Source organism: Limulus polyphemus, unplaced genomic scaffold (assembly GCF_000517525.1).
Source record: "Limulus polyphemus unplaced genomic scaffold, Limulus_polyphemus-2.1.2 Scaffold134, whole genome shotgun sequence".
In the NCBI taxonomy this organism is placed as follows: domain Eukaryota; kingdom Metazoa; phylum Arthropoda; class Merostomata; order Xiphosura; family Limulidae; genus Limulus; species Limulus polyphemus.
In genome coordinates, this window is record NW_013665744.1 from 327297 (window position 1) to 337146 (window position 9850).

Below are 9850 nucleotides of genomic sequence, written 5' to 3' on the forward strand. Positions count from 1 at the left end.
CAAAAACAAACAAACATCACCATTTTTTTAGCAGAACAGGGTGTAATATTTTGTTGTTACCTCTTGTATATGTGGTTATTGAATACTGCAGTAAACTTGTATGATGGTTATGAATACTACAGTAAACTTGTATGTATGGTTACTGAATACTACAGTAAACTTGTATGTGTAGTTACTGAATAGTGCAGTAAACTTGTCGCTATGAAAGCTAGATTAACCAAGAACTCTTATCAAAAACAAACAAGATGTAGAGAGTAGAGCAAACTAGGCTTCTAAAATACGCACTTTATATTAATGTTGTTTTCATGGCCTGCTCTTCTGCGGAGAAGAAACAACGTTTCTGCTACTGCCAGATGAAGTTTCTAAATTCTCCTAGCAAGACATTACCGAAAGTTTTTGTGTTTCTTCTCCAGCAACTTGAGAAAGTAGATTATAAGAGACCCGAGAAACAAACAAATCTAAACCTTATAACATATTACGTAAAAAGAAAAAAAATCAGGAAATGTAAGTTTTATAGTGGGTGCGTTATAAGAGTGGCAGTCACTCCCTCAGCATGTGTGGTGGGTGATCTGTAGCTCAGAATTAGGGACAGCAGCAGATAACCATAGTAGCTTTCCAATAAATAGTGAAAACAAGTATAAAGTCACTGGGAATCTTGGTCGTATTTAGGTTAATCAAGATTACCTGATACACATATTTATTTTATTAGTCTTAACATTGTTTGCAGATTTGTTGTCTGTAGAAACACAGTAAAAATCGTGTTCTAAAGTTTTACAGAAGAAGAAAAACTACAACAAAAACGAAACATTTTAGCAGTTTAATATAACGTTCAGTTTTCATTTTGTTTACATAAAATAACTGTTGTGTAATATGTAAGTAAGAAAAAATGTTCAACATTAAGCTAATTTTCCTTTATCACATCTTGCATTGTAACCTCAAGCCCCCCCCCCCCCACAGTGGCACAGCGGTATGTCTGCGGACTTACAACGCTAAAAACCTGGTTTCGATACCCGTGGTGGGCAGAGCACAGATAGCCCATTGTGTAGCTTTGTGCTTAACAACAAACAACATTATAACCTCAGAAATGAAAAAAAAAAGTTCGGTTTACTGAAAAAAAATCAACATTGTGTAGAGATACGAAATGAATATAAAGTTAATAATCTTCTATATACTAACTTGCTTTTGCTTGCGTAAGATGTCATAAAATTACAAAACAATTCTGCGACGGAGATTGTGATCATAGGAGTTGGACATCTTACAAAAAGAGGTTCGAATCGCTTCTGCTCGGTAAAGTAACTTTCAGTTTATTGGTTTGTTTTGTTTTCGATTTCGTGCGAAGCTACACGAGGGCTATCTGCAGTGACAGACTAGTGGAAAGACACCTAGTCAGCACCACCCACCGCCAATTCCTGGGCTACCCTTTTTACCAACGAAAGTTGAGATTGACCGTCACATTATAACGCCTCCACGGCTGAAAGGACGAGCATGTTCGATGACGGAACTTCGAACCCACGACCCTCAGGTTGCGAGTCGAGCGCAAGGCCTTGCCAGGCCAACTTTAGTTTATTATGATATATTCAATTACAATTGTTGAAAATTAACACTTTTTAAATTTGTAAGGAGGAACAAAATTTTGACAAATTAATTTACTCGAACAGCATCTTATGCGACATATGGGCTAAATGGCTATGTCATAGATCCACAAAAGTTCAGGTATAACACTCGAACAGCATCTTATGTGACATATGGGCTAAATGGCTATGTCAGATATCCACAAAAGTTTAGGTATAACCTTTCTTCATTTAGAACTGTTTTCTTTGTTGTTAAGCACAAAGGTACACAATGGGCTATCTGTGGTATGACTACCAAGGGTATCGAAACACGATTTTTAGTATTATAGGTCTTGACACTTAACGCTAAGCCACTGGAGGACCATTTAGAACTGCTTTCCAAGAGGGAAACCAGTCAGAAGCATCCAAACAGCTACTCTTAACCGAATAACAGAATTTACTATTATTTCAAAGATGCACCCATAGCCGAAAGTGCGTAGCACGTTCAGCAGCAAATCGCGGGCTCGAACCTTGGACCTTCGATCCAAACTATTACGCTACCGTCGGCCCTGAAAAATTAATGTATCTTTCTTCTATAATGTCCTACATATAATAATTCAAGAGATAATAAAAAAATCTACTTTGTTGTGAATGTCCTTTGTGTTGCAAATAATTAGTTACCGTGTTTGATCATTTGTAGTTGTTCATTTTAAAATTATGAAATAATTCTATGAGATTGCAATCATTGTTCTTTGGTATAAGTACGTGCGCAAAACATTGCTGTCATAATATTTATGTTCTTATATACCTTTTAAGGTATCTTCAACGACTTTAAATGTCTTATAAGTTAAAGAAAATGTCGTCTCATTATATAAAGTTTTACTTAAGAAATAATGCAGCTGACATATTTCCAGATACCTTCAAAAAAGGTACATTCCACTTGACATTTATTTCATGTATTTGTAAGTGTTTTTACACCCTTTTATATGTTCATCTTCTGAACACAACTTTAGCACGACTAACCTTGTAAGAAATATCAAATAGTAGTTATTGCTTAGAAACCCCATTCTTATGATACATATAACAACTGTTATTTATTCAAATGTTTTAGAACGAATACTAATATGTATTCTTAGAATTTGAATCAGTAAAGGACATCAAGAATAAGAAAGATAAGTAGGTTATTATCACATTTTAAAAGCACTATGTAACATATGTTTGTTTGTTTTAGTGTAAAACCGAACAATGAGTTATTTTTGCTCTGTCCACCAGGGAGAATTGAATCCTGAATTTTATCTTTGTTAGTCCGTTCGGAAGACATATCAGTAGTAATGCGTGAAATTAGTGTTATACACTTTGTATTGATATTTTATGTTTTTCTTGGGAAGAACTATGAAACAGAAAAAAGATAAATAAAGTGGTTAGAAAATTATGATAAATAAGGCTGTTAATCGTATCTGGCAGGCTTTTCTTTTCTGATTCGAATTAATTTAATATAACTGTTAATTTAAGAACGAAGTGAATCATATAAATAAGTGGAAAACTCTATATGAGTCAACAACTAAAAAACAAAGCATTTTCAACTTATTTTGATTAAAAGGAACAAACAAAAAGTTGGCGTACTAGGTTATACCGGGTTTATTCTATAATTACACAAGCCTGCGATGGTTTTATTGTCTTGATATGTTTACATGTTCTACAGTAGTTCCTGTACGCTGAATCCGAAAATCATATCCATTTTTCTCCACCACGCACAGATTTTTCACAAAACGTCATAACGCAATAAATACAAGAAATACCACAACACGTAGTTTTGAGACTAAAAGATGGAGATTTCACACACACACACACACACAAATCAGGATAAATGAGGATGCATATTCGTTTGACATCAATGTTCTTCCCTTTTCTTCAGTTTGTTTATATTTTTGTTAACAAACATAACGATAAAAATATTCAGTGGTAAACGAAATAATAATTTGATCTAAGAAAGAGTTGTTTTTTCTTCCCGATTTGTAAAAAATCCTTTTCGAAATCTGAGTAGCTGAATTATGGAAAATCCGTTATTAAAACCAAAACGACTTTTATAAAGTTTAAATTCGCAGGTCTGTGTTATTTGACAAAAGCGTATTACGTTTTTAATGGTTTTCATTTGGGTTATTCAAAATTGGAATCATTTAAATAGATTAGAACCTAATAACTCACAAGTAAAATATAGTGAATATTGATGAACAAGTCGGAGCATACTTCAATCCAATAACTTACGTTAATACATCAGAATATTTCCTTTTACAATTCGAATTACAAACCAAATTTTATTATACGATCTCAGTATACAAGTATAACATTCAGATATACGAGCAACTAAGACAGGTTGACTATGGCATACTTTTTATCCTTACTGAGGCAACAAAATATGATTTAAATGTGAAAAGAGGCTTGGCATGGTCTGGTAGCTAGGGCACTCGACTCGCAATCTCCGCATCGCAGGTTCGAATCCCCGTCGCCAAACTTGCTCTCCCTTTCAACAGTGGGGCGTTATAATCTGACGGCCAATCTCCCTATTCGTTGAGTAAAGAGTAGCACATGAGTTGGCGGTGGGTGGAGTTGACTAGCTGCCTTCCCACTAGTCTATCACTGCTAAATGAGGGACGGCTAATTCAGATAGCCTTCGTGTGGTTTTGTGATAAATTCAAAACAAACCAAATCATTTGTGAAAAGTATAAATATTATACAGACACAAGAAGCCTTACTTAACGCTTTTGGCCCTGAAATCATTAAGAGACCTAAAGAAAAATATTTTTTTCAGGAATAAAAAATGAAAACAATTCTGGCTGACATTGGTACATAAACAAACACACCAAGTTTGAATTAGTTTTACGAGCTTAAAGTATTGTTTTCGCTGAGGATCAGCTGGAGACGAAATGCCGTTTTGAACGTTCCAAAAGTGCATTTCTTGGCATATATTTCAAGTAGTGTAGAGGAAACACAACAACCTATAAATTATTAAGTAATAATCCTTCCCCTCACACTTGTAGACCTTGAGTTTTACTAGGTCCGTTTGATTTTGTTTGTTTGAAATTAAGCTCCAAGCTACACAATGGGCTATCTATGCTCTGCCTCACGGGTATCGAAACCCGGATTCTAGCGTTGCAAGTCCGCAGACATACCACTGTGCAACTGGGGGGCGTGGTCCGTTTGATGTGGTGAGAGTCCTAAACTTTAAACGATACGGAGACTGTTAGATCTTGAAGCTTTTTGGAGTATACCTTTATGTATGAAATTGTAGTTTGAACCAACTTTAGAGTATAAAAGTAAACAGCTTTAAATATTTTGTAGATTCTAAGATTATTCATAGTATGTATTTCTAAAAGATTATTCATTTTAAGTACTTATATTTAAGATCTTGTTATTTACCGACGAAATAAAAATATATATATATTTCATTAAGCATTTCAAACAACGAATTATATGTGTTGTTTCTTTCATGTTTCTGTTGATCAGTGATGATAATTTGCATTACGTTAAACACGAAGTCTACAACAGTTAACGTTACAACCAGTTTGTTTTGTAACTATTTTAGCAAACTTAAGATTCCGTTAAGATAGAGCTACCTATAATTACGTTCCAATCCAAATGAAACATGAGGTAATTTTAGACCAAAGTTTCTTCAGTTTGTTTGTTCTGCATCTATGTCGAAGAACTAGCTGACTGACAGAAAACTTCATCTTTCAAATAATGATGACTGATTATTCAAAGACAGCTTGTCATTTCGTTCGTTGACCAGGACACAAGTTAATACTTGACTATAATTACAATACACATGTACTCCATAGGTTCACCATAGGTTCTCGTTTTCTTTGTTTCATTTTCGAACGTTTTAATTATACACTTCTTACGCATGATAAATACGTTATCCTAAACAAAATGACAAAATCACTGAAATATTACTATCGTTTTGGTGATTTGACCTAATTACGGACACCTTATTTGGGTACAAAATAGGTAAGTGGGCAGTTCCCCATTACAAGCTTTTTATCTTCAATAACGAATTATGTAAGAATTACTAGGTATTATTAATTCTCTCTATTATTCTAATACCTATATTAGCATGGTTTATTCTTATAGAATTAAAATTAGTGGTCAAATGTCAGTTGAAAATTTTTCTACCAAGAAACGTACTTATTGTATTTCGCTATATATATATATATTGAAAAAAAAATGGCCACCACTATTGCAATAACACATAATCTCAGACGAAGTTGATACGACAACAGCCACCATAACGCTAACGTTTCTTGGGTTATACCCACGACTTAAGAACTTCATCCCATAAGACACTTCTGCGGCCAATGATCGTCAATTAATTAATAACTTGAAACAGTGTGCAAGAACATTAAGAGTTGGGTGTTCAAAGCAGGTAACAGAAAGCATCCCTACCGCCACTTCGTACAAAGGCACCCTGACCATCAGACAGTGTATACCATGTTTTAAGTATATACAGAGTGAGTTCTTATTTAAAGCTCACACAAAACGTTTGGTGAGGTAATAATAAATACTGTAATAATATGTTATGTTATAAGTAAATTGTGTGAAATTTAGGATTTTTGTGTTGTTTGTCATAGTATCCACTCCCACATTGTTTTAAGTTCATAACGCGGGCAAAGGACAGGTACCTCAGCTTGTATATATATATATTAATGTTTTATCGCTCAGAGTCTATCGGAATATCCTCAAGATTTAAACATAGCCATCAGGAATTGTATTGCTTTAGTGTGGAAACACATGCATTTCAAGATAATCGTAAAATACATTCATATATATATATAAACACGCAAATGTCCCAGAAAAACAGTCCAACCAAGTTTGTGGACTTATAACGCTACAATCAGGGGTTCGATGCCCTGTGAAGGACAAAGCGCTAAAACAAATTCAAAGTAATGTTTTTGTGTACTTCAGATTACTTTCGTTTTTGAGAAGAATAACCAGTGTTGATTTTCCGTTTGATCCAAGGAATCGCTTCTGAGAAATTTGAAATGATTAACTGTTTTTCAATTGTTTAGGCATCCCGTTTGGATCACTACTCTTCGAATGTTCTAGAAATAATTGAAATACACTCACATTCTCTAGGCTGTGTTTTCTGAAGACTTTTTCTGTCTATAATATAGATATCGAAACGTCATCACTAAATCATGATAAGGCAACAGAAGACTCGATCCACATGGAGAACACATCTAAATCTTCACTAAAATAGCATTCAATCTTCGTCATGATATTTTCTATCACACATTTCATCGCACAAACCACCAGTCAGTCTGATCTTTATCCATCAAAATAATATATTTAAACAGCTTCGTTTCTTTGCTTCAGATATTCACATAAAGCTACATGCGGTTATCTGTTAATTTTGAAGTGGTAGGCTAGAGGAAAGGCAGCTAATCAAGAACACCAACCACTAAACCTTGAACTTTTATGATTAAATAATAGGATTTGGTTGCCACCCTTATAACGTACCCACGACATCAAAATGCGGACTCGATTTTTTAATTGCGACAACGGGGCGCGAGCCATGGACCTTGGGATCTACAGTCCTAGTTAATCACTAGGCTACACCCGGCTGTACGTAAAGAGAGAGAGCTGTATAAGAAAATTCGAAATTAACAAATTACTTATTTTCGTTAGGCTAGAAATCGCATTGAATGACTACACTCTCCTTGTCTATGTTGAACGTATATAAAAATAATGATAATTGTCTTACGGATATTTATATATCTTATTAGCCATTTTTTGTAAGTTGAAGTAAATATTCTCTTTGTTGAATACACTCACTCTGGTTTCCGGGAAAGTTGTATTATATTTTATTCTTGGAAACAAAGTAAACCAGTTTAAATACATGTATCACATTTCTTCTCGTGCGCCAGCTAACATCATTAGATCGTATAGAATACTTTTATGATTTTTTATTTAATTAGAAAATTTCTACATTCTGTATTAATGAGTTGATTCCTTTTCTCGCAAGAAGTGTTTAGATTTAATCACGATGACATAGTTTAGAACACGAGAACTCCGAAATGAGCAGAATAATTATCAAACAGGATAATAAAACACTCAAGTGGGACTTCAAACTTACCTGGGAGAAGACTTAACAGGATTAAAGGAAACAGGATGACTGATGGATCCACCCAGATTTTCTTCATCTTTGGAATCCTAGTAAGCTAATCTGACTTGCGGAACGAGTCACGGTTTATTGTAATGAAGACCTTAACATTATTAACATACTCTTTCATGTCGGTATGTATTCAGGCCACAGCGACACTGTGTTACAGAGTAACCCTCTTCCAAATATGATACAAATAGTCTAGATGGATTACTTTGAAATTGCTTATGAGCTTATAAGTTGACCACTCAACCTTCATGCCAGGAAGGTTTCATTCTTCTCCATCGTCGAAACGCTGCAAATGTAATATAAACTGCTCGAGATCTCTGCACGCGAAAGGTAAGGTGACGACTGCGCATGCTTGGCTACGTATGCTATACGGTTGGAAGATGCTACTAGTGTTGCAAAGTAAGTACCTTCCTATCGAGCGGTGAGGAATATAATCCAGTTAGTAAGTTCTTAAGTCGACTGTGTGAAAGGAAGATCACAGTTACTGCTGCCAACGAAAGAATATTAGCGGTCATAAACACAGGTTTGCAAGATTTAGATTAATTCTGAAACCCATCTCTTGGTGGTTTTATTATCTGGACTGATTGTACAGCGTCGATGTTAAAAACTGAACTAAGGCGTTTGTTTTATTCTGTAGTTTAATAAATGTGTAGAACATGAATCACTTTATCATGACTATGAAATGCTGAGAACAAGCTCCTCCAATTATAAGATTCAGTATCTTAATATTGTCAGATGTCCGTGAATGGTGTTTCAAAAAAACAAAGTAGTCAGAGTGATTAAGGTACATCATTTATCTTCTCGGAGTTTTTCTGGGGGAGGGGGGGAGATAATTTCTTCAAGAGGCTATAACAAGTAAAAATACTAAAACTCATTTTTCAAATTCTGAGAAAAATCACAATTAGTAAGTTAACTTACAATAATGAACGTATAAGATGGTCAACGATTTCTTTTATGAGCTAAAAACTTCTTGAATCATATTTACTTTTTTGAATCAAAAATCCAAAGGTAAATATTTTACTAAAATGAAAGTTAACAGTAAACATAAACTTTATGAACTGTAATTTTGTTTTTGCGAACATTTTGTATTTGAAATGAAGTTATTATATGGTATTGAGGTGATGCGTCTTTGTTAAAACCACGATTAATATGGCATCGTGAAAATAAGCTCCACAGGTTTTATATTGTACATCAAAGCGTAATTGCCTGTTGTTTTGACGTATAAGCCCAAAATATGTCAAGATAAGGCTGTGTCTTACACTTGTGCGTGCGCTTATCCCCTGGGAGTAAAGCAACGTAAAGTAGTTTTTTTACAAAAAGCAGTGAAGGATAATTTAAAATTCTGCTTTTAAAAATCTATCGTAATTTTACGATTGAAACCATGTAACTTCTTGCAGAGTATTAGACGTAGTTTAACAATAATTGTATTATTTTAAAGATAATTGTTTTATTTTAACAATAATTGTATTGATTTAACTGTAATTGTATTGATTTAAATATAATTGTATCATTTTAACGATAATTGTATTATTTTAACGATAATTATCATTTTAACGGCCCCCAGTAGTACAGCGGTATGTCTGGGGACTTATAACGCTAGAAACCGGGTTTCGATACCCGTGGTGGGCAGAGCACAGATAGCCCATTGTGTAGCTTTGTGCTTAATTACAAAAAAAATCAGTACAGTTGTTTAATATTTGAAATATTATTCTAAATCATTTACGTCTTTCTTTAATGTGATATATTAAAAGGTAAAATTATATATTAAAAATATAAAAAGTACTGATAAATTAGGTCGTCAAGAAATTAATGTCGCGTTTTGGAACACTTTCATTAACCACGTCTCAAAAAAAAAAACACGTACATCACGTATAATAGTTAAACGAACCGCCTAAACGTCACATTAGTGTAGCCTATATAATGTGTACAGTTTAGTATACTTTAGTCCCTTATAGTGATGGCACACGACGAGACACACATTAGGCATATAATGTTGTTTGAATACAAGAAGGGAAGCGACGCCTTTGTAGCCACAAAGAATATAAACGAAGTTTATGGAAATGTTTTGAACGTTCGTAAGTGTCAACGATGATTCAGCAAATTTCGCTCACGTGACTTTAGCCTTAAAAACTGT

General features: G+C 34.2%; 1 pseudogene; it reads right to left on the bottom strand.

Annotated features, from left to right (window-relative positions):
- Window positions 1–7984, bottom strand: part of LOC106473769 — a 77578-nt pseudogene extending 69594 nt beyond the window's left edge.
- Between the last annotated feature and the right edge of the window lie 1866 nt (window positions 7985–9850).